Source organism: Ursus americanus, chromosome 6 (genome assembly GCF_024610735.1).
Source record: "Ursus americanus isolate L20-20 chromosome 6, mUrsAme1.1.p, whole genome shotgun sequence".
NCBI classification, from domain to species: domain Eukaryota; kingdom Metazoa; phylum Chordata; class Mammalia; order Carnivora; family Ursidae; genus Ursus; species Ursus americanus.
In genome coordinates this window covers 27596752-27617760 of record NC_142132.1, presented here as the reverse complement: position 1 = coordinate 27617760, position 21009 = coordinate 27596752, and the positions used below count along the sequence as shown (strand labels likewise).

General features: G+C 39.0%; 1 protein-coding gene and 1 pseudogene across 2 annotated transcripts in view; both read right to left on the bottom strand.

Annotated features, from left to right (window-relative positions):
• SEC31B (SEC31 homolog B, COPII component) overlaps positions 1 to 21009 on the bottom strand; it is a 108170-nt gene that overhangs the window by 11984 nt on the left and 75177 nt on the right. For both annotated transcript variants that reach the window (XR_015724746.1, XR_015724748.1), the window contains 2 exons: positions 5817 to 6769; positions 4756 to 4898 (listed from right to left, as the gene is read on the bottom strand). The gene's annotated coding sequence lies outside the window, so the exon portion shown is untranslated. The remainder of the gene's footprint in view (positions 1 to 4755; positions 4899 to 5816; positions 6770 to 21009) is intronic.
• LOC123795868 (small ribosomal subunit protein eS25 pseudogene) lies at positions 15618 to 19677 on the bottom strand (annotated as a pseudogene).

Genomic DNA, 21009 nt, shown 5'->3' with positions numbered 1-21009 from the left:
TATATCACATCTCTTCATGCTTTTAAGCACATCTATTTAAGTGACCTTTATGACCCCGACTGGATGAGCTTAAAATGATCATATGTGGCTGATTACCACTACTGCATTTTTAACTAGACCTCTGATAGCAATTCAATTAAAGTTGACCCTTGAACCATGCGGGGGTTAGGGGTACCGACCCCCATGCAGAAGATCTGCTATAATTTTTGACTCCTCCCAAACTTAATTAATTATAGACTACTGTTGATCAGAAGCTTTAACAATAACATAAACTATTGATCCAAATATATTTTGTATGTTATATGTGGTCTATACTATATTCTTATACTAAAGTAAGCTAGGAAAAAGAAAATGTTCCTTAAAAAAAGAAAATATATTTATAGTACTGTACTGCATATATATATTTAAAAAAATCTGCATCTAAGTGCACCCGGGCAGTTCTAAGTTGCGTTTTTCAACAGTCAACCGTGTTTGGTTACAACTGTATTTGATCAACTATGTTTATTATGTAAGTTCACATTAGACTTCATATGGGTGTCACTCGTTTTGGCATTCTGTGGTACAGTGAGGAAACTATCAGATGAGGGGTCTGTAGACCCTAGTTTCATGCAGTGGTTTCACTCCTTAACTAGAGGCATAATGGAAGGAGGCATTTGACACAGAGGTTCTCAACATATGACCTGGAGACCCCTGAAGGTCCCCAAGAAACTTTCAGTGGATCTGTGAGGCCAAAGTGATTCTCATAATAATATTAAGCCTTTACTTGCCTTTTTTCACTATCATGTTTACATATGTCCCCAAGTAATGGTGGGTAAACTCTTTGCACCTTGACGGGAATCAAGGCAGTAGCTCCATACCATACCAGTAGTCATTGGATTCCCCACTGCCATGCACTTGGAGAGAGGTCAGTTTCATTTAAAAGTGTTTTTGAGGGCGCGTGGGTGGCTCAGTCAGTTAAGCGACTGCCTTCGGCTTAGTTCATGATCCTGGAGTCCCAGGATTGAGTCCCACATTAGGCTCCCTGCTCAGTGGGGAGTCTGCTTCTCCCTCTGACCCCCTCCCCGTGCTCTCTCTCTCAAATAAATAAATAAAATTTTAAAAAATTAGTGTTTTTGATAAAAGAGTCAAAATTATTAATTGTATTAAATCTTGACCATTGAGAACATGTCTTTTAAAAGTTCTGTGTCAGGGGCGCCTGGGTGGTGCAGTTGGTTAAGCATCCGACTCTCAGTTTCAGCTCAGGTCGTGATCTCAGGGTTGTGGGTTTGGTTCCTGTGTGGGGCTTGATTCAGTGCAGGGTCTGCTTGGGCCTCTCTCCTCCCTCTGCCTCTTCCCACCTCTCAAGTAAATAAATAAAAATCTTTAAAAATTCTGTGTCACAAAACAGAAAGTACACCTAAATTAGCAGTCCTGCTGCATATCAAAGAACAGTGGTTGTCTTGAGGAAAACCATTACTGTAATCATTTTAGTTGTGGGCTGAAATAACCACTATTTTCATTATAGCATCATTTTTATGTGAAAGGATGACTGACTAACTATGGATATTCAGACTTGAGTATATAGCAGACATTTTCTTGAACATCAGTAAATTAAGATTATTATTTCCAGAACTCACAATATTTGTCCCAATGGTAAAACTTGAGCTTTCAAAAAAATTAGAATTTTGGAAAGCTTGCATGTGGCACTGGGTTTGACAGCTTCCCAATAATTAGAGACTCATTTGATGAAATCGGGGATACTAACAAATGTGATTTTTTGATATTGTAGAATGACATGTGTCAACATTTTGGAAGATTTGCATAACTCAGTCAACAGATATTTTCCAAAGCATAATGTTACTAGATCATGCATGGATAAAAGGTACATTCAAAATATAAGAGAGACCAGTAGGTTCTTATGTAAGAGAGAATGGTTTCAGATTCTAGGTTGCAACTAACCCTTAAGAAACTCTTACTTGTTGAGTTTTAGCGTAGTATCAAAGAAGAATATCCACAATTATCTTTTGAAAAGCTATTAAAATACTCCTACCTTTTTCAATTACATATCAGCGAGGTAAGATTTTCTTCATATATTTCAACCAAACAACATATGGTAACTGATTTGAGAATCTAGCTATCCTCTATTAGTCAGACATTGCAGAGATTAGTAAAAATGTAAAACAATAACACGATTCTCACTGTATTATTTTTTTGTTTTGGAGAATATATTTTTCATAAAATTTACTTGTTTCTGTTAACATGTAATAAGTTTATTATTGTTATTTCAAAAACATTTTAAACATTTATGTGTTAATTTCTAATAGGGAGAATGTTTAATAGATACGACCTTCATAAACAAAAACTCTTATAGTAGCTTTATTGAGATATAATCCACATACCATAAAATTCACCCATTTAAAGTGTGTTGTTCAGTGGTTTTTAATAAGTTCAGAGTTGTGCAATCATTGTCATAATCTGAACATTTTCATTACCCTAAAGGAATCTCCTATCCACTAGCAGTCGCTCCTCTTATCTCCCACACCCTAGTCCTGGGCAACTGCTCACTATGTTTCTTTCTGTCTCTATAGATTTCCCTATTCTAGATGTTTCATATAAACAGAATCATACAAGATGCAGTGCTTCGTGACTGGCTTCTTCCATTTAGGATGTTTTCAAGGTTCATTCATGTTGTAGCATGAATTTTTTTTGAATTTTTTGATGGATTTTTTGATGAATTTCTCATGAATAATATCCCATTTTAAGGATATTTTGTTTATCTATTTATTGGTTAATGGGTATTTGGGTTGCTTCTACTTTTTTGGTTATTGTGAATAATAACTGCTATGAACATTCATGTAAGGTTTTTGTGTGTATGTATGTTTTCAATTCTTTTGGATGCCTATCTAGGAGAATTGCTGAGTCATACAGTAACTCTTATGTTTAACCCTGAGGAACTGCCATATAGTTTTCCAAAGCAGCCAGCACCATTTTACATTCCCACCAGCAGTGTGTGTGTGTTGGGGGGGGGGGTGTCCAATTTCTCTGCGTCCTTACCAACACTTGCTATTATCTGTCTTTTTTATTATAGCCATCCTAATGAGTACGAAGTGGTATCTCATCATGGTTTTGATTGGCATTTTCCTAGTGACTAATGATATTGAGCATCTTTTCATGTGCTTATTGGCCATTTATATATCTTCTTTGGAGAAATGTCTATTTGAATCCTTTGCCCATTTGAAAATTGGATTATTTTTTTAATTGTTGAATTATAAGAGTTCTTTATATATTCTGGATACTAGTCTTATCAGATATACAATATGCAAATATTTCTCTCATCTTGTGCATTATATTTTTACTTTCTCGATAGTATCTTTTGAAGCACAGATTTTAAAATTTTGTTGATGTCCATTTCACTTTTTTTCTTTTATTACTTATACTTTTGATGTCACATCTAAGAAATCATTGCCTGATCCAAGGTCCCAAGAATTTACACTTAATTTTTCTCCTAAGAGTTTTATAGTTTTAGGTCTTACATTTAGGTCTTTGATATATTTTTATTTAATCTTTGTATATGGTGTGAGGTATCTCAATAATTTTAAGACTGTAAACAGGTCCTGAGATCAAAATGTGTGAGATTCAGTGATTTACTTCTCTGAGCCTCAGTTTCTCATCTTTAAAATGGTGCCTATATTTGACTTACCACCTCCTAATGCAACTATAAGTCAAAGGAAATGATAGAATTGGTTGTACATGATAAACTTAAGCACTCTTCAAATATGAGCCATTATTACTGCTATCATGTCTTATGTATATGTTGTCTGTCAACCTGTTGAAAGATCCTTGAGCCCTTCTTCTTGTTCTCCACCTGTCATAGCACTTTCCTCATTACTAGATACATAGCAGATCCTCAGTAAATATTTATTGGTAAACTGGCTGATATAGTATAAGCAATCTTATGTATCCCTGTGTTCTCAGGGAGGTAGAAAGAAAAGAATTTACTTTTTGGCAGTCACTCCTCAGCCACTTCCTCCTATCAACGGGTTAAGCTTGCAATTACCTCATAGTCTTTTTCACTTGAACTGTTAAGCTAAATCTTCTATGTGTTGTTTGTGAAATTTTTTGAACAGAGGTTGTTTTGCTTTTTTTAAGATTTTACTTATTTATTTGAGAGAGAGAGTAAGCATGAGCACAAGCAGGGAAGAGAGGCAGAAGAAGAAGCAGACTCCCCGTGGAGCAGGGAGCCTGATGCGGGGCTTGATCCCAGGACCCTGGAATCATGACCTGAGCTGAAGCCAGACGCTTAACCGACTGAGCCACCCAGGCTCCCCTGAACAGAAGTTTTTTGAACAGAAGTACGGGACTTTAAAATTATTTCTACTGTTTCATTTATTTGCTAATCCTAAGTTTGGAAACTACTGAGGACTTTTTGAATCCTAATTCTTTCTTCTGATATATTAAATATTTGTTCTAGCTTTGTTTAATTGAAAGTAGGATAAGCATACTTTCCCTATCGCAAGTAAGAGGGCCGTCTAGGTCAGAGCCAAGGACAACATGAAATATTTTGTTTTGTTTTCCACTAATCTAAAATGAGACATTCTTCACCTGATCTACCAGGTTCACTCTGTGTCCTCCAACCATTTCCCTTATTTATGTCATAGACTAGCCTTACAATCAGAGCCAATAGAATAGTCAGTGAAAGAGAAAGGGAAAATATTTGAGAGTTTGGCAGGTTAAGAGTAATACTCTGTACAAAAAAATAACTATCGCTAATAGTACCTGTCTTTTATCCATGGTGAAGGCAATACAGTGAGGTGAAAGGGTAATGGTCTACTACCCAAGCGTTGAAGACTTGGCAGGTGTAGGTGTTTGCCAAAAGCAGATGGACCCTAAGGCCATTCCTGCATCTAGAGTAGGAGAACCTAGAGAAAGAAGGAGAAGGTGCATTTAGAATCAAGGGTTTTGAAATCAAGACACTCAGTGAAATGTAAGGAGGATGAAATACATGAGGAGAGACAATCTAGTTTTGGTGTTTGTAACTTTAGTAGAAAACCATTAAATTGCCTAGAGCTGTACACTAATAATAGATTTAAAATAATCTGGGGCTCCCAACAAGATCCTGACAGAACAGATCCCAGACTCAGCTGGTGTCTCCATTTCCTCTCTTGGTGCCCTGGTTTAGGTGTTGAGGTGGTGGCCGTACTTGGGAGCAGCTGGTGAGATAGGAGATAAGACAATGTCGTGATTGTACATCTGGTGGTGGTAGGGGTAGAATGTCCCAATGGGCTCTGTTCACTTGAAAAGTCTTTTATAGTCTCTTTGCATTTTGTTTTTATTTTATATGTAAGTTACACATATACATAGTTTAAAGGGCCAAATCATTTTATAAGGCTTATTTTGAAAATTGCAATACCTCATCCACCACTCCTCACCATGCTTCTACTTATGAATTTAAAAAATTTTTATGTATTATTTATTGTCTCCCACCATGGAAGATGAGACTTTCACTTTCTTTGCCATCACCACCTCTCCCACCGCCACATCCCACTCATGCACAAGGGCATGTGCATGTTTCATGCACACGTTGATATTACCATGACTATGTAAATATTGTTCACTCATGAGCCACATAATATACCCATGATTTCTCTCCTGTGCAACTCTTTGTTTTCTCTGACCCTAATGATTGTCTTTTTTTCTTTTAGTTTTATGGGCACTTACCATTAATTCAACCCAAACTCCCTACCAGTGGTCTATATCTGTTCTTAATACATTTGGTTACATTGGTCGTTCTATCAATCTCATCTTCTTAAAGATATCTCCCCGGGGAAACTTCTTACCTGCTCCAGCCTGGACTGGCTGCTCTCCAAGCCTATTGACTTGGTCTTATTTGGCTAGTTCTATTCAGCATCATTCTAGAGAGTCCTTTTTTTTTCTCTCTACTTTGGATTCCCTCCTCCTGGATCATTTGTGTTCCCTTTCTTGGTTTCTTCTTATTTTGGAGAAGCCCCTTCTCTATTAGTCTCATTAAAAAGAGTGTTCTTAAGATATTCTCAGTCTTCCATTTTCCAAAATGTCATGATGATGTGCTTTGGTATGGATCCATTTTCATTCGGTATCAAGGCCTTGGTGGACACTTTCAATGTAGAAATGCTTGTCCTTCCATTCTGAGAATTTTTTTTTATTATTTTCTCCCATTTTCTTTCTCTCTCTCATCTCTAGAATTGATCCTCCATTTTTAAAAAAATCTTTCTCTTTTAATTCCCAAGTCTTTTTCTTTTGCTTGGTTTTCTAGGAGGTTTCCTCAATTTCATCTTACAAACCTTGTATTGAGTTTTTAAGATCTGCTATCATACTTTAATTGGCAAAAATTCTTTTGGAATTTGCCTTTTTATTGTGTATTGTCTTATTCCATGCAATATTTTCTTTTTTTCCTTTGAGGTTATTAATGATAGTTTGAGGGAATATTTTTCTTCTCACTGTATAGTCTCTTGTCCTCTGAGTTTTTTGTTCCTGTTCTTTGTTTTGGCAAATCTGTTTCCACAGGTAGCTGATGATCCTTGGCTGTCTATTCATGTATCTAGTGAGGCACTGAAAAGCCAATCAGAGGCTCTGAGCATGTCATAGGGCACATCTGATGCAAGCAGATCTTTGTGTTCCTGACTGGACTGTTTCTTTGCATCATTCCCAATACTATATCATAAGTTTTTTCTGTAGGCTGTCAGAGTCTGCAGAGAAACTTCTTTCGATCTCCTGGTTGAATAGTTCAGCCTGGCTGCCAGCATTTTAGAAGCTGAAAGAAGAGAAGAGATTGAGGAGTATAAGTTTCATTATATATTCTACTCAACCCCCACTTTTTTGTATAATACTGTGTAGTTACTGTCTCCTGGTTGGATCCGGATACAATCTCCTGGGTGGATTGATAAAATAACTCTGCCCTTAGAAGAATCTGGTGTTCTACAGTCAAGAGGTCCTTGATTACAACCCTACCAATGAATAAACCTCCAGTGTTTTGTCTGGAGTTGAGGCGGGGCAGGTGGGGGGTTGGGTCTCCTTACAAAACAGTTACCCTGTCCTTAGCCATACCTTCACACCATTCCCCCCACCCCTGCCACTTCCAAAGGTAGCCGGTACACCAAATCTTGAACCTTTTTGGGTCCCTCAGTGTAAATCATATTGCTTCTTGGCTTCCCCACTGCCTGTTTAAGCTTCAGCTTTCTAGGTTCTACTAAGACAGTTAATCCTTCATCCACCTGTTTTCCAGCTTCCCAAGTCTTATCTTGGACATTTCCCCCATTCTTTTTGATCTTCTGGGATTATGTCTTTTATTTATTTTTTACTAAAAAAAGTATTTATTTATTTGAGAGAGACAGAGATAGTGAGAAAGAGCACCCACAGGAAGGAGGGAGAGAAGCAGACTCTCCACTGAGCAGGGAACCTGATGCGGGGCTCAATCCCAGGACCCTGGAACCATGACCTGAGCTGAAGGCAGATGCTTAACCGACTGAGCCACCCAGGCACCCTATGAGATTATGCCTTCTAAAAAAAAAAATCCCCTTAATGTTATTTTACTAGTGTTTGGAGAGGGAGCAAAGCATGTGTTCAAGACTTCTTCCTTGGGGCGCCTGGGTGGCACAGCGGTTAGGCGTCTGCCTTTGGCTCGGGGCGTGATCCCGGCGTTGTGGGATCGAGCCCCACATCGGGCTCCTCCGCCATGGGCCTGCTTCCTCCTCTCCCACTCCCCCTGCTTGTGTTCCCTCTCTCACTGGCTGTCTCTATCTCTGTCAAATAAATAAATAAATAAAATCTTTAATAAAAAAAAAAGACTTCTTCCTTGTCTTGAAACTCTCCCGTAGTTTTTTAGAATCTATTTATCCCACGCATATTTTTTGAGTGCCTAATATATATTAGGTACTGTTTAAACACTTGGGATACATCAATGAACAAAAAAGGAATATCCTTGCACTTGTGGAATTTACATTCTAGTGTGTGTGTGGAGGGAGAGATAATAAAAAATTAAACCTAAATATATATATTACATAATAGGTATTATGTAGGTAAGGTAAAAAGTGGAGCAGGAAATGGAGAATTAAAAGTAATGGGCAGGGGGATGGGGCTGCAGAATTTAGAGTGATCAAGGTAGGTGGCACTGAGAAAGTATAGTTTAAGCAAAGACTTGAAGGAAGTACATTCATAAATATGTATATTCCTAATAGGAGGCATTTCTACATATTTTCCACAAGTTTTATACTCTCTTTATTCTTAGGCTTAAGGTAGACCAATGTCTTCTCTTTATTTTGTACCTTACTGCACCTGGCATATAATTTTACAAAGAACCTGACATCACTGGCTGCCGAAGTACCTAGAGAGATCTTTGAACTTAGGCGCTGACTTGCCATATTCTTTTAGGTAAGACACCATCTGAATCTTAGTATCTTCATTTGTATGTGGAAACCACTAGACCTCATTCTCTTCCTGGAAGCTAGTATCCACAAGCTTCTAAGATTAATAAAGGATAAGTACTATGACAATACAGGTATTATAATGACATTTTTAATGATGAATGAGTGACACAGCCCACATTTTTTCGACAGGGAGAAAATATTCAGCTTATCATGGACATTAGATTAAATTTACGTTGGGGAATATTGAGGTAAGTTGGTTTGACTTGACCATTCCCATTCACCCACTCTTAAGCCCCAACCCACATTCTTACAGGCTGGCTTCATGATCAGAGGGCCAAGTAATGCTCTTCTGTGCAGGATCACAATATAAGGGACTAACTTTAAGTGAGCATTTACATGCCTGGCACTATGCTGGTGCTGTTGATACTCATAACAGCCTGATGAGACATAAGTTGCTAGCCCTATTTTCTTTCTTTCTTTTCTTCGTCCTCTTCTTCCTTTTTTTTTTTTTAAGTAGGTTCCATATCCAGCATGGAGCCCAATGTGGATTTGAACTCATGACCCTGAGATCAAGAGCTGAGCTGAGATTATGAGTCGGACACTTAACCAACTGAGCCACCTAGGCACCCCAAGTCCTATTTTCAAATAAGGAACATGAACCTCAGGAGGTTAAATAACTTGTCTAAAGTCACACTGCTAATAAGTGGTGCAACCAGAATTCAACCCATGTAAGTCTGATTCCCAAGCATGAGCCCTTTTTGCACACCCCACTGCCTCTTAGGACAGACCCCCAGAAATGCATTTCAGAACATTTTATGATTCATCAAATACAGATACTAAATTAAAGAGTTTTTGAAATGTGAGCAAACAAAGCTTACAAAAATAAAGTAAAACCCTATCGTATTTTGTAGGTGTTTTAGTATGGGCTCTCCAGAGAAAGAATCAATGGAATATCCATCTTTATCTTTTTTTTCTCTCTCTCTCTCCCTCTCTCTCTCTGTCTCTCTCTGTCAATAGATAGATCAATTTACTATAAGGAATTGGCTCACATGATTATGGAGGCTGAATAGCCAAGATCTACAAAAGTCAAGACCTGCAGTCAGGAAGCTAGAAACCCAGGAGAGCTGATGGTAGATTTCCAGTCTGAGTCTGAGTCCAAAGAAGGGAGAAGACCCATGCCCCAGCTTGAAGACAGTCAGGAAGAGAGAAAGAATTCTTTCTTACTCAGACTTTTATTCTATTCAGGCTTTCAGCAGATTAGATGGAAGCCCACCCGCACTGGAGAAAGCATTCTTTTTTACTCGGTCTACTGAGTCAAATGTTATTCTCATTAAAAAAAATCCTCACAGAGATACCCAGAATAATGCTGAACCATATATCTGGGTGCCCTTTGGCCCAACCAAGTTGACACAAAATTAACTATCACAGTAGGTAATAAACTTAGAAAATTCATTTCTCTATGGGAAAAGAAATATAAATGGTCTTTTAATACATGGTGTAATACTTTATTTGTTACATTGATGTATCTGTTGAATATTGTGTGTTCTTTATACACATTTTTAAATGGTTTGGAAAAATTCATTGGCAAAAGCATAAATATCTACTAAGCACATGGGATGAGATTAGTAGGGCTGAGGATAATCCTGATCGCTTCCTGTTATTTTGAAAAGACATGGCTCCTGCTCTAAAGGACTTTATTGTTTCCTGGAGAGACAGACTTGTAAACAACAATTAGAATATAATTGTCACAATGAAAGTCAGTACAAATTACAGTACACAGTAAGGCAGAATGAGAACACAAATCTACCTTTGTTTGGGGCAGGAGAGGGAAGAGGGACAGAGAAAACTTCACAGAGGAGGTAGTTTGGCCACATTTTTACCAAGGCCTACCTCTGCCTAGAAAATCTCAAAGGCCAGCTCAAAGGCCAGCTAGCTACCAAATGTCCCAAACATTACACTATCTTGCAGTATAGATAATCATATATGTATAGCTTACCTCCTCTGCTAAATGATAAACTCATTGGTGGAAGGTAGCCACCTCTTATTCATCTAGGTATCTCCCATACAGTCTAGAATATTGCTACACACACTGTGTATTCAGTAAGTGCCCGCTGAGTGAAAGACTGGAACAAAGGAGTAGGGGCTACATCATTTGGCTCCCATTCTCCCAGATACTTGACCCTTTACACATTTTGAGTAAATGCTAAATCAGACTGCTTTTTTCTATTGTCAAAGTAACAGGAAGACTTCAAAACAACCAACCAAACAAACAAATTCTTTTTAAGGTCATCTGCCCTATTCCATGGTGCAAAAAACATGTTATGTAACATAAAATCTGGCCAACCAAGGGGGCTTTCTCTAGTCTTCTGTTTCTTGTTTCCTTAATAAACGCTACACTCTCCTTTCAAAAGATCTTGCCAACACTAATTCATTACCACTGTACCCATCAACAGAATGAAAAATATTTGCATATCTCTTTGGTATAGCAAGGGAAAAAGAGGTCAGAAGCAATTCAGGACTTAGAAGCTGTTGGCTTTTATACTCTCTGCATTATGAGTCTTCCTCTTTCTTTTCCAAACTGTCCTCCCACTCCATATTGAAATAGGGAATTTGATTGTGCTCTAGGATTTTGTGAGAAATAAATACTGGCTATAATCTAACAGACCTGTATGAAATGGGTTTTTTTCCCCCATAGCTTTTTATACATGTCTACTTTATGATACTATCTATATAGATGAAACCAGAAAGTTATGAAAACATAGGTGAAAATATTTGTGGATAGGTGAAAAATTATACTGGCTTATAAATCCCTATGTTAAAAACCAACCTACAGAGTAATATACAGAATTGTTGAATCACTATATTGTACACCTGAAACTAATATAACACTGTATGTTAATTATACCATAATGAAAATTAAAAACAACAACAACAAAAACTAACCTGCAACCTGAGATTTTAAGTTGGCAGAGAGACACCAAAAAGCAAACATCAAAGATGTCCCTTAGATTCTCTTTGCCACCTGAGACACGCTTGTCACTTGGACATATCTGTGGAATCCAGGCTTGGAATCAAAATCTACTAACAGCTCTACCCTTACGAAGAATTGCAATGGGAAATCTTACATTAAGGAAGATAAGAGGCAAGTACTTGCATATCATAGTGAGAATCTTTAGATTTCCTTCATGAGGGAAATGCCTTTTGCATCTTGTCTTAGGACAAAGATGGGGGATTCTAGGGGGGGAAAAGGATTCTTTTCAGGAATACATTTTCAATAACAATCACAATATTTTTATTTTCTTAAAACATTTTACAGAAAAGGCTATTCTTGAAATGATTTAGTTACCACAAGAATCAGGAGGAAACACACAGGAATCTACTGGTTTCACTCTGGTGATGAAGGACCAGTATACACCATTTATGAATGTTTCCAAACTTCAAGATGAGTATAACACTTCTATCAGTTACTGGACTTGTATGAAGAAAGTGAACCTCTTCATAATTCTTCAATAAGGGACCTTATAAGGATGTAGTATGGGATAAAGAGGATGTTGAGTCTCTCCAACCAGGTATGGGCTCTAAGATTCAATGGTGATAGAGTGGTGTCGGCCAAGGGTAGACTGACTGCTTAGGGCAGGAATGAATGGGAACTGCCTCTCCTCCTTCTGTCAGTACTTCTTCCTTTCCATTTTGTAAGCATACACTTCTCTGTCTGTGTTCAGTATATTCATCCCACTCCACCCTCTGTCTTGAAGTAACAGACACCGGCCCCTCATAGCCCTATTCTTAATACAACACTGAAGGGTTTACTTTCAATTATCTCTGGCTTTAGAAATCTATACTTCTTTCTCCCCAGCCTGGTAATTAAATGAGTGATTCAATAAAAGGAAAAGGAATTGGTCAGGCTTTTTTTGATGCCAGAAAAATGTACACCTTCTTATCTTTTGTATTCACCCAGGAAAGCCAATAATTTTTTTTAAATCCTGTTTTTGTAATCCTGTGAGGCTACAATTGACTTAAGCCCAGATTAGGATAAAGTGTCAAATTCAACCTCAGACAGACTGGGCCATGCCAGAATTTTGACACTAACATAGAAAAGTAGAATGCTTCTCTGGTTCAGCTAAGCAGCCCTGCTCCCAAACTCGCAACAAAATTAAAATTCTAGAATCTTAGAATTGGATGGGACCTTTGTCCTTGTGATTACCCCTCTGTCTTGGAACCCATGAGTCTTGCCTCCAAAAATGTCCCTTTATGTGAAGTGGGACTCTGGTGAACCAGAGTTTTTTGTCTGTTACCTCTTTGTAATCAGAGAAAACACAACTGGCCAAGATTGTTGTCAGTATGTGGGTGTGGCTGGAAAAAAATACCCTCTGTGACCAAGAGTTCTTTCTTCACTGTATTCTGCTTTCATACTGTTGCTCATGAATAAAACATATTCACATGACATTTTGTACTTTTCTTTCCTTATTCAGTTGATACAGATAGCCACTTCCTCCTGGGCAGTAGGAGAGAGGTATTGGCTCTGTGTAGCTAGAGGTTAAGCAAAAGATGCATGAAAAGCTATAGAATTTGCTTAAGAGCACATGATGGGATCCACTGAGAAATGAGATGAAAAGTCAAAAGTCTTGGACTCTGGTTGATAAATTGGTCTGCTTTCTTCCCTACAAAAAAGCTTATGTAGTTTCCAGGACAAAAAAAAAAAAAAATCCTTTCCTCTTTCTTTTAAATAAAAAAATGTCATTACCTACTGATGCCTGTTACAATGGCAGGCACTGGGTACACAGCACATACAGTATAGTTCCTGCTTTCACAGAGCTTGTGGTCCAATGGGATGAACAGACAGGAAACAACGATTAACAATTTTAAATGTATCATAGTGTTAGGAGAGAAAAAGAGCATCATGAGAGACAGTAAGTGAAGAAAGGACAGAGGGAAAGAAGGAAGGAAAGGAGAGAGAGAACCAGAGCAATTTCCAACATAAACTTTTTACAAAAATACAGACTTGGGCCAGTTTGAATATAGAAGACTTCACTAAGGTGGACACGATGGCTTTGTTTTTGTCGAATAAGGTAAGTCATTTGGAAGGTCACATACAGCAAGAGCAGTGAGGTTCAATCTGAATCAAGTCGGGACAGAGACATGCTCCTCCGAAAATGTCAGAGGGAGCCGGGGCTCGTCTAACCGGGTCATGCCACTTCCAGTCACTGACCTCCCTGTTCTCCAGAGTGACTGTTTGGCACATACTGGTTTTTCTCATAGCTGAATGATTCCTCTGCCAACTTGGCTTATGAAATGTTTATAAGCAGTTGAGAATATTGTGATGAAAGGCACAGACGGGTTCAGAGAGATTTTAAATCACACTTTCCTAAGGCAGAAACAAAGGTTACCAGGAGGATTTTCAACAGGTTTGCCTCTAACATTTGCAGAACTAGCTGTGAGACAACAAGCGAAGGCCCACATACTGTGTTTAAATAGTTAAAATGTATACATCAAGCTAGCAAACTTAAATAAAATAGGATAAAGAGATATTCTTTCCTTTTACCTTGACACATGCCTTCATGCTCTAGAAGAATAGATTTGGGTTTATACTTCTTAAACGCCTTGAAGTTCCACATGAGGAAGAGATGGTATGGCAAGAGCTGGCCCCAACCCCCAGCCTCTGGCACCCTTTTCTCCCTACCCCTACCTATCCCTCCCTGTCCCACACTGGGAGGGCCCTCATGTTCCTTCAGGTGAACCCTGGCACTCACACGATTCAGTTCCAGTCACACAACCTTGAAACAGCCACCCATGAGGTCTGGCAATGTGTGTACAGGTGTGACAGTCTACCCTTAAGAGGAAAGAACAGGCAAGAAGCCCATGCAGGCTCTTGAAGTGAGCTTTGGGCTACTTGGGAAAGAAATGCTAGGGTTCTAGGTCATACTGTGGTATTCCTTTAAGTGGAAAAGCCAAGAAAGAGATAGGTATCTCTAGGTCATATGGCAAATGATTTGCTGAGCTAGGATCAAAAATTTGTAGGGCCGAGTGTATCACCATCTCATCTCTATGATTTCACCTAGCTAGCTCCTGCCTTTTGTTTAGAAAGTATAGGTAGAGTTAATGCCTATACAGTGTGTCTCCAGAGCTACTGTAAGGTCCCGAATGTCTGCTGGAAAAAAGTATTCCCCATTGATCTGTCATATCCCCATTCTCCTTCCCTACGTACCCTGAAATTCACATGTTTTGTCACACAGTTTGGAAAGTTAAAAAAAAATAAAAAGATTGGGATATAGCCTTCAGGAAGTCTTTATTTAAATGCGCATTTATTGCCTGAAAGACAGAGGCTTTAAAGAGAGAGTTCTAGGGCGCCTGGGTGGCTCAGTCATTATGCTTCTGCCTTTGGCTCAGGGCGTGATCCCGGTGTTATGGGATCGAGCCCCACATCAGGCTCCTCCACTGGAAGCCTGCTTCTTCCTCTCCCACTCCCCCTGCTTGTGTTCCCTCTCTCGCTGGCTGTCTCTCTCTGTCAAATAAATAAAATCTTTAAAAAAATAAAGAGAGAGTCCTTTACACATTCTCTATTTGTAGTTTATGTAACAAGTGCAGCTCAACAAATACTACTGAATATATCTCTTGGGCCAGGTACCAATTTGGATTTGGCAGTAAATGAGACAGACATGATCCCTGTCCTCATGGAACATCACAGTACAAATATGAACGTCACAAAAACAGAAGCCACAGGAGCTTGGAGAGGGCACAATGTGAAGAGCTGACCTGGATAAATTTTCCGGCAACTTGAAGAAAATAGGAACTAGTTAAATGAAACATTATTGGGAGAAGGGGCAGCAGAGTGCTCTATGCAGACAGAAAGAAATGTGTTAATGCTCAAAAAGTAGAGTAGAGAGCAAGGAGGAGGGGTGGCCAGAGATAACGTACATTTATTAGCAGGGAAGGAAGGACCAGGCATAGAGGGCCATGGTAAGATGTATAGACTTTATCCCATTGAAGGTTTTTATTTTATTTTATTTTAAGTTAATTTTTTCTAAGATTTTATTTATTTATTTGAGAGAATGAGAGGGCACAAGTGAGGTGAGGAACAGAGGCAGAGGCAAGGGAGAAGCACGCTCCCCGCTGAGCAGGGAGCCTGATGCGGGACTCCATCCCAGGACCCCAGGATCATGACCTGAGCCAAAGGCAGATGCTTAGCTGACTGAGCCACCCAGGCGCCCCTCCATTGAAGGTTTTTTTATACAGGGAAATGACATGCAGATTTGCATGTTCGAAAGACCACTATGGATTTAGTGTAGTGAATAGACTTGGAGTATAAGGATAGACACGGGGAACCTGTTTGGAAGCTACTTCCGTAGTCTACTTGAGAGATATTAGTGGTGGTGGCAGGGAAATAGGAGTCTCAGCCTCAGGAGAGAGAGATGGGCTGGACAGATAGGGGAATCCTGAGCATGGGGAAAGCGATCAAAGCCAGGGAGGATACAGCTAGCCTAAGTAGCAAGTTTGGAATAAGAAAAGAGACCATAGGAGAGCACTCTGAGGAAGCAATATTTAAAGGCTGTGCAGAGGAGGAGCAGCCAACAAAGGAGATTGAGGGGTGGCCAGAGGTAGGAGGAAACCCAGGAGGAAATGGAGTCTGAGGCTTAAGGGAAGACTATTTAAGGAAGAAGGAGTCAAGGGTGTCTATAGCCTTTGAGGACTCAAACATGGGAGGTACTCCATAACCAGCTTCAGTATAGAGGTGGACAAAAGCCAGAGTGATTTAAGGTGGAAGTGGGGCAAGAAAATGGATTTAGCCAATGCAACCAGCCCCATAATACATTTATCTGGTTAGTTGTCACCTTTCAAAACAATTATGCTCCAGAGAGGATAAAACGAAGAACCTGAGTTTTTAAAAAAAGAGCATGGAGTCAGAGTGGACTCCAGTCCTTGATGAGGCAATCCCACCGAGGTTCAGAGAAAGAGGTCTCCAGGGTGAGCGCCTGTAAGTGGGAGGAGAAGTAGGATAGATAACGAATTGTTTCATCATTTTGCCTTGGGTCAGCCCTAATCCTCACCTGCAAAGAATGTCAAAGGATTTCTGTCAGGATTTAGTTAGCCAATGGATCTCTCCCAGACAGATTTCCCTAAGGCCCTCACTCAAATAGCAAGAAGATAAACTTCTGTTGCAAAACATTAGGACATGTCTCCAAGCTTTTCAACATCTTCCCTGCAAAGAAGCTATCCAGTGGAGAGAAAAAAACATTTTGAAAAACAGCAACAACAAAACCTCTCTTAGCTGAGAAACTGGGACTAATATTTAGCTAACTTGTGGTTCAGGGATTTGATTTGTTGTGTATCATCATTCTTGCTCTTTATCTAGTTATAGGGATGTTAACAGAACTAATAAAACCATTTGTGTGAAATGCTTAAAACAAAGTCAGTGATAAAAATACAAGGTGATACTTCCTTTCCTAAGAACTTATAAATTAAACATTAACCTAAAGTGCCATTTATTACTGGAGGGTTACATATTCAGTCCAATTGCTAACTAGAAAAATGGAAAGATAAACTACAGATTCTGTCTCTGATTTGGAAATTTCTAGGATTATAAGGCCAGGGAAAGCTGGCATGAAAAATGCCTTTCCAATCCTTCAGTACAGAAAACCAGACCCTCACCACAGCCCTGACCTCGGTGGACCTCCAAGTGACCTTGGATCCTCACAGTACTTCAGTTAGGAGGCTGTTCACCCGACCTACTCAGCCTGGCTAGCCAGTTCCCAGTTCTCTGCTTCCTAAAGGCCTTATCTTCTAGCTTAAGAGGTTGGGAAGAGTCTCCTCTTCCCTGCGTTCTCTATGTCCAATCATTTTCACCAGCTTGTAATCTCTCCTACAATAGCACTTCTTGTTCAGAAGAGGTTAAAGTTGATTTGAATAGGAATTGAGTGCAGGGGGGGCTTGGGTGGCTCAGTGGGTTAAGCATCCACCTCTTGATTTCAGCTCAGGTCATGATCTCAGGGTCATGGGATCTGCTGGTGTTGGGCTCTGCGTTCAGTGTGGAGTCTGCCTGAGATTCTCTCTCTCCCGCTCCCTCTGCACCTCCTACACCCATGCCCCTCTCTCACACACATGTGCTCACACACACACATGCACACACTCTCTCTCTCAAATAAATAAGTAAATCTTTAAAAAAAAACAAAAGAAAAAGAAAAAGAAAAGAAACCTGAGTGCAGAAAGTTCAGGAAGTCAAATTCCTACAAAAGCAACATCTCCATGGCACATATAAGAGTCTTATTAATAGGTGTGCTAATTCAGAAATTAGGCAAAATTGGGAATAAAGAAGTTATAGGAAAACTGCCCTTTCAATGTACCTTGGTAACGGCAAACATGTTTTTGTGTGCACTTCTCCCCAGAGCCTGCTAGTGATAATGAGGATTAAAGGACTTAGAAGCAAACTCCAAAATACCCAAGAATGGGAACTCCAAAAAGACAAGTCTTCATTTCCTTTCATTTTACCCATCTCTTTTTCTCCAGTTAAGTGTACCTGGATACCATAAACTCCTTTCTAGTATTGTTTTCATCTCTCATTACAATTTAGAAAAGGGTCCTTAAGTCGATCTCTAAAATTCATTCATTCAACAAAGACTTAAGTTTCTTTTGTTTTTCACCATTGTGCCAAGGGTTGCAGCTACAATTGTGAATTAGGATTGATCCTCAACTTCAAGGAACTTACGGTTTAGTGGTGACTCAAGAAAAAAGAAATTCGAAGATTTCTGGCGACCTAAATATTTTCTGGCATATAAAGGTAATAACACCTGGATCTACTTTTGTAGCTAAGTACATCTTCTGATTTTGTCTTATTGAAACCATGACTCCAAGTCTAAATACACCTGTGTATTCATATAACCTTACATGTTTACACTGTTAAACTTTAAACCGGTCCTTAAGTAGAGGGCTTTTGCAATTCTTTCATTCTGGGGTTTGTTTCTGAGGTATTTCTTAATACTGACGCACTTATCAGAAGACTTAAGCATACCCACCAATTTTGAGAGTCAAAGGGCATATGTGTTAATAAGCATAGGGTTTGGTATCCATGAATATTCCCTTTTCCCTAGTTCTTTAAAAAAAAATTAACAGAATTTTATTTTTCAAAATGTGCAGTTGGCATGGGATCTGTTCATGCCTCTTCACCAGCAGCTAGGATAGCTCCAGCCCGTTTGTCTCCGGCATAAATGACTTGAGCTCTGTGCTTTGAAACCAGTTTAATAAGTCCTTTACTGAAGAGCTTCTGAAGGGCTGCCCTGGCTAGTGGACCATGGATCTCCAGTCTCTGAGACAACAGCCAGGGTTATAAGCTTGTAGTAGGGAACTTCCTTATAAAGTTTGTCATATGTCGCTCTGTCAAACAAGACTGTTACTGAGCTCGTCTTGAACTTTGCCTTTGGACCACTTCTTTTTGGCCTTGCCCCCAGATTTGGTCACTAGGTCTTTGTCTTTCTTGGCTGACTTTCCGGCATCTCTCTTCTTCTTGCCGTCCTTGGGCCGCATGGCGAAGCTCAGAGAGCAGCTGCTACCCTCGTGGCCTCACTAAGATGCAGGAGGAGGGGCGCCTGGGTAGCACAGTCGTTAAGCGTATGCCTTCGACTCAGGGCGTGATCCCGGCATTCCGGGATCAAGTCCCACATCAGGCTCCTCCGCTGGGAGCCTGCTTCTTCCTCTCCCACTCCCCTGCTGTGTTCCCTCTTTCGCTGGCTCTCTGTCACATAAATAAATACAATCTAAAAAAAAAAAAAAAGATGCCGAGGAAAAGGACTCTTGTTCCTAGTTTGATGGCTTTGTTTGCCTCAAGAGACATGTTTAATTATTACATAGAACTCATATTTAACAAACAGCTTTGCAAAGCTGAGTTGTGATGTCTTCTCCTTTGTTAACTAATTTGACTATCTGAAAAGTGTTTTAACAATTTAGTATCTGGCTCCTTACTTCAAACACTTGGTGCTTAAAACTGAGATACAGTCAAAGTGAGACAAAAGTTTATGATGTCATACCATGACAATTTAACAATATTTATCCTTTTCCTTTCATTTTCTCATTATGAACTCAGTAATCAATCTGTAATCTTTCTACCGTCAGTCTTAGTGAATGCTCAGTCGACGAACATAGAAATCGAAATCAAGTTATCTTGTGTAGAATAAATCTTGCAATTTCATTTCATTCTTTCATTCAACAAAAATTTATCGAAGGCCTTCTAAGGGACAGGTACTGTTCGAGGTGTTGAGAATACATAAGTGAACAAAACAGACAAAACTCCCTGCCCCTAAGGAGTTACCATTTTAGTGGAGCTTGTATTCATATAACCAAAACTCCTAAATAATCCATTTTGAGAATGGACTCTGCACTTTTAGGGGCAAGGGAGACAAATGACAGGACTCCCAAATCATTTGAAAGTTGCAGCATGGTGGAGTCAAAGGGCACAGATTTGCAATCAGGAGACATCGATTATCATCTAGCTGTACTAATCGTCTTTGTTATTTTCTGGGTCTTAGCTTTTTCATTTCTTAAATAATGGCATTGAATTTCATAATCTCAAAAGTCTCTTCTGGATTGAATAGCCTATTATTCCATAACAGGTAATATGCCTTTACTTACTTGTTTAAAGTAAATGGACATACAGTGATTTGCACAGATCATATTTATTTTTTTAAAGTATAGCAGTATCCAGGAGTCATCTTAAACTTTTATTCCTTCTGTAGCTACAGTACAGTGTAGAATTATATATTATGTTCAGAGTAATGATCCTGAGGTATTGCAGGATGCTGAATCAGTAAGAGAAGATTTAATGATGTTCATTAGACTACGTATTAAAACAAGAAAATGCCCCAAGGCAATTTAGGGATATTTCAAACAAAGTGTCTTCTCGTTAACCCATAGTTAATCAGAAACCCAATTAACCGGTATGCTCTATTCCCAGATTTTACTGTTTTTAGACTTATTTATTCTTCTTTACAACCATGACCAAATCACTGATCCAGATCTCAGTCATTTCACATTTATACCACTAAAATCAATGGATTATTTCTCCCTCAAACAGTATAAAACGCTACCAGAATAATCACATCAGAGACAGAAAAAGCAATAATTTAAACAAGAAATAGATATGAGTGAGGAGATAAAATTCTGAGTTTTGCTTTAGAACACTCCAAATGTATTCTAAGGTATATGTGCAATTAAAAAGCAAGGAAAAAAAAGAAATAAAGCAACTATTTTCCAAGTATGCTTGTATTTCAATAAATCTTAATCCTTTCTAAATTCCAAATACCTATAAGTGTTAAAATATGGTAAAAAAAAAGTTTCTCTGGAAAATGTAACTCACTGGTGAGAGTGTCAGCAAGACTACTTGTCTTTTGAGCTTGTGTGTTTTTCTTTTCTTTTTTAAAGTAAACTTTGAGACCCCCAAGATCCAGAGTTGCTCACTCTACTGACTGAGCCAGCCAGGTGCCCCAAGGTTATTTCTCTTTTATTCTCTATATTTAAAAAGCTCAATTTAAAACAGAATTCTTTGAAATCTTAGTGGACACTAACCTGGCTCAACTTTCTTTTTTTAGGATTGTATTTATTTATTTGAGAGAGCACAAGCAGAGGGAGGGGCAGAGGGACAAGC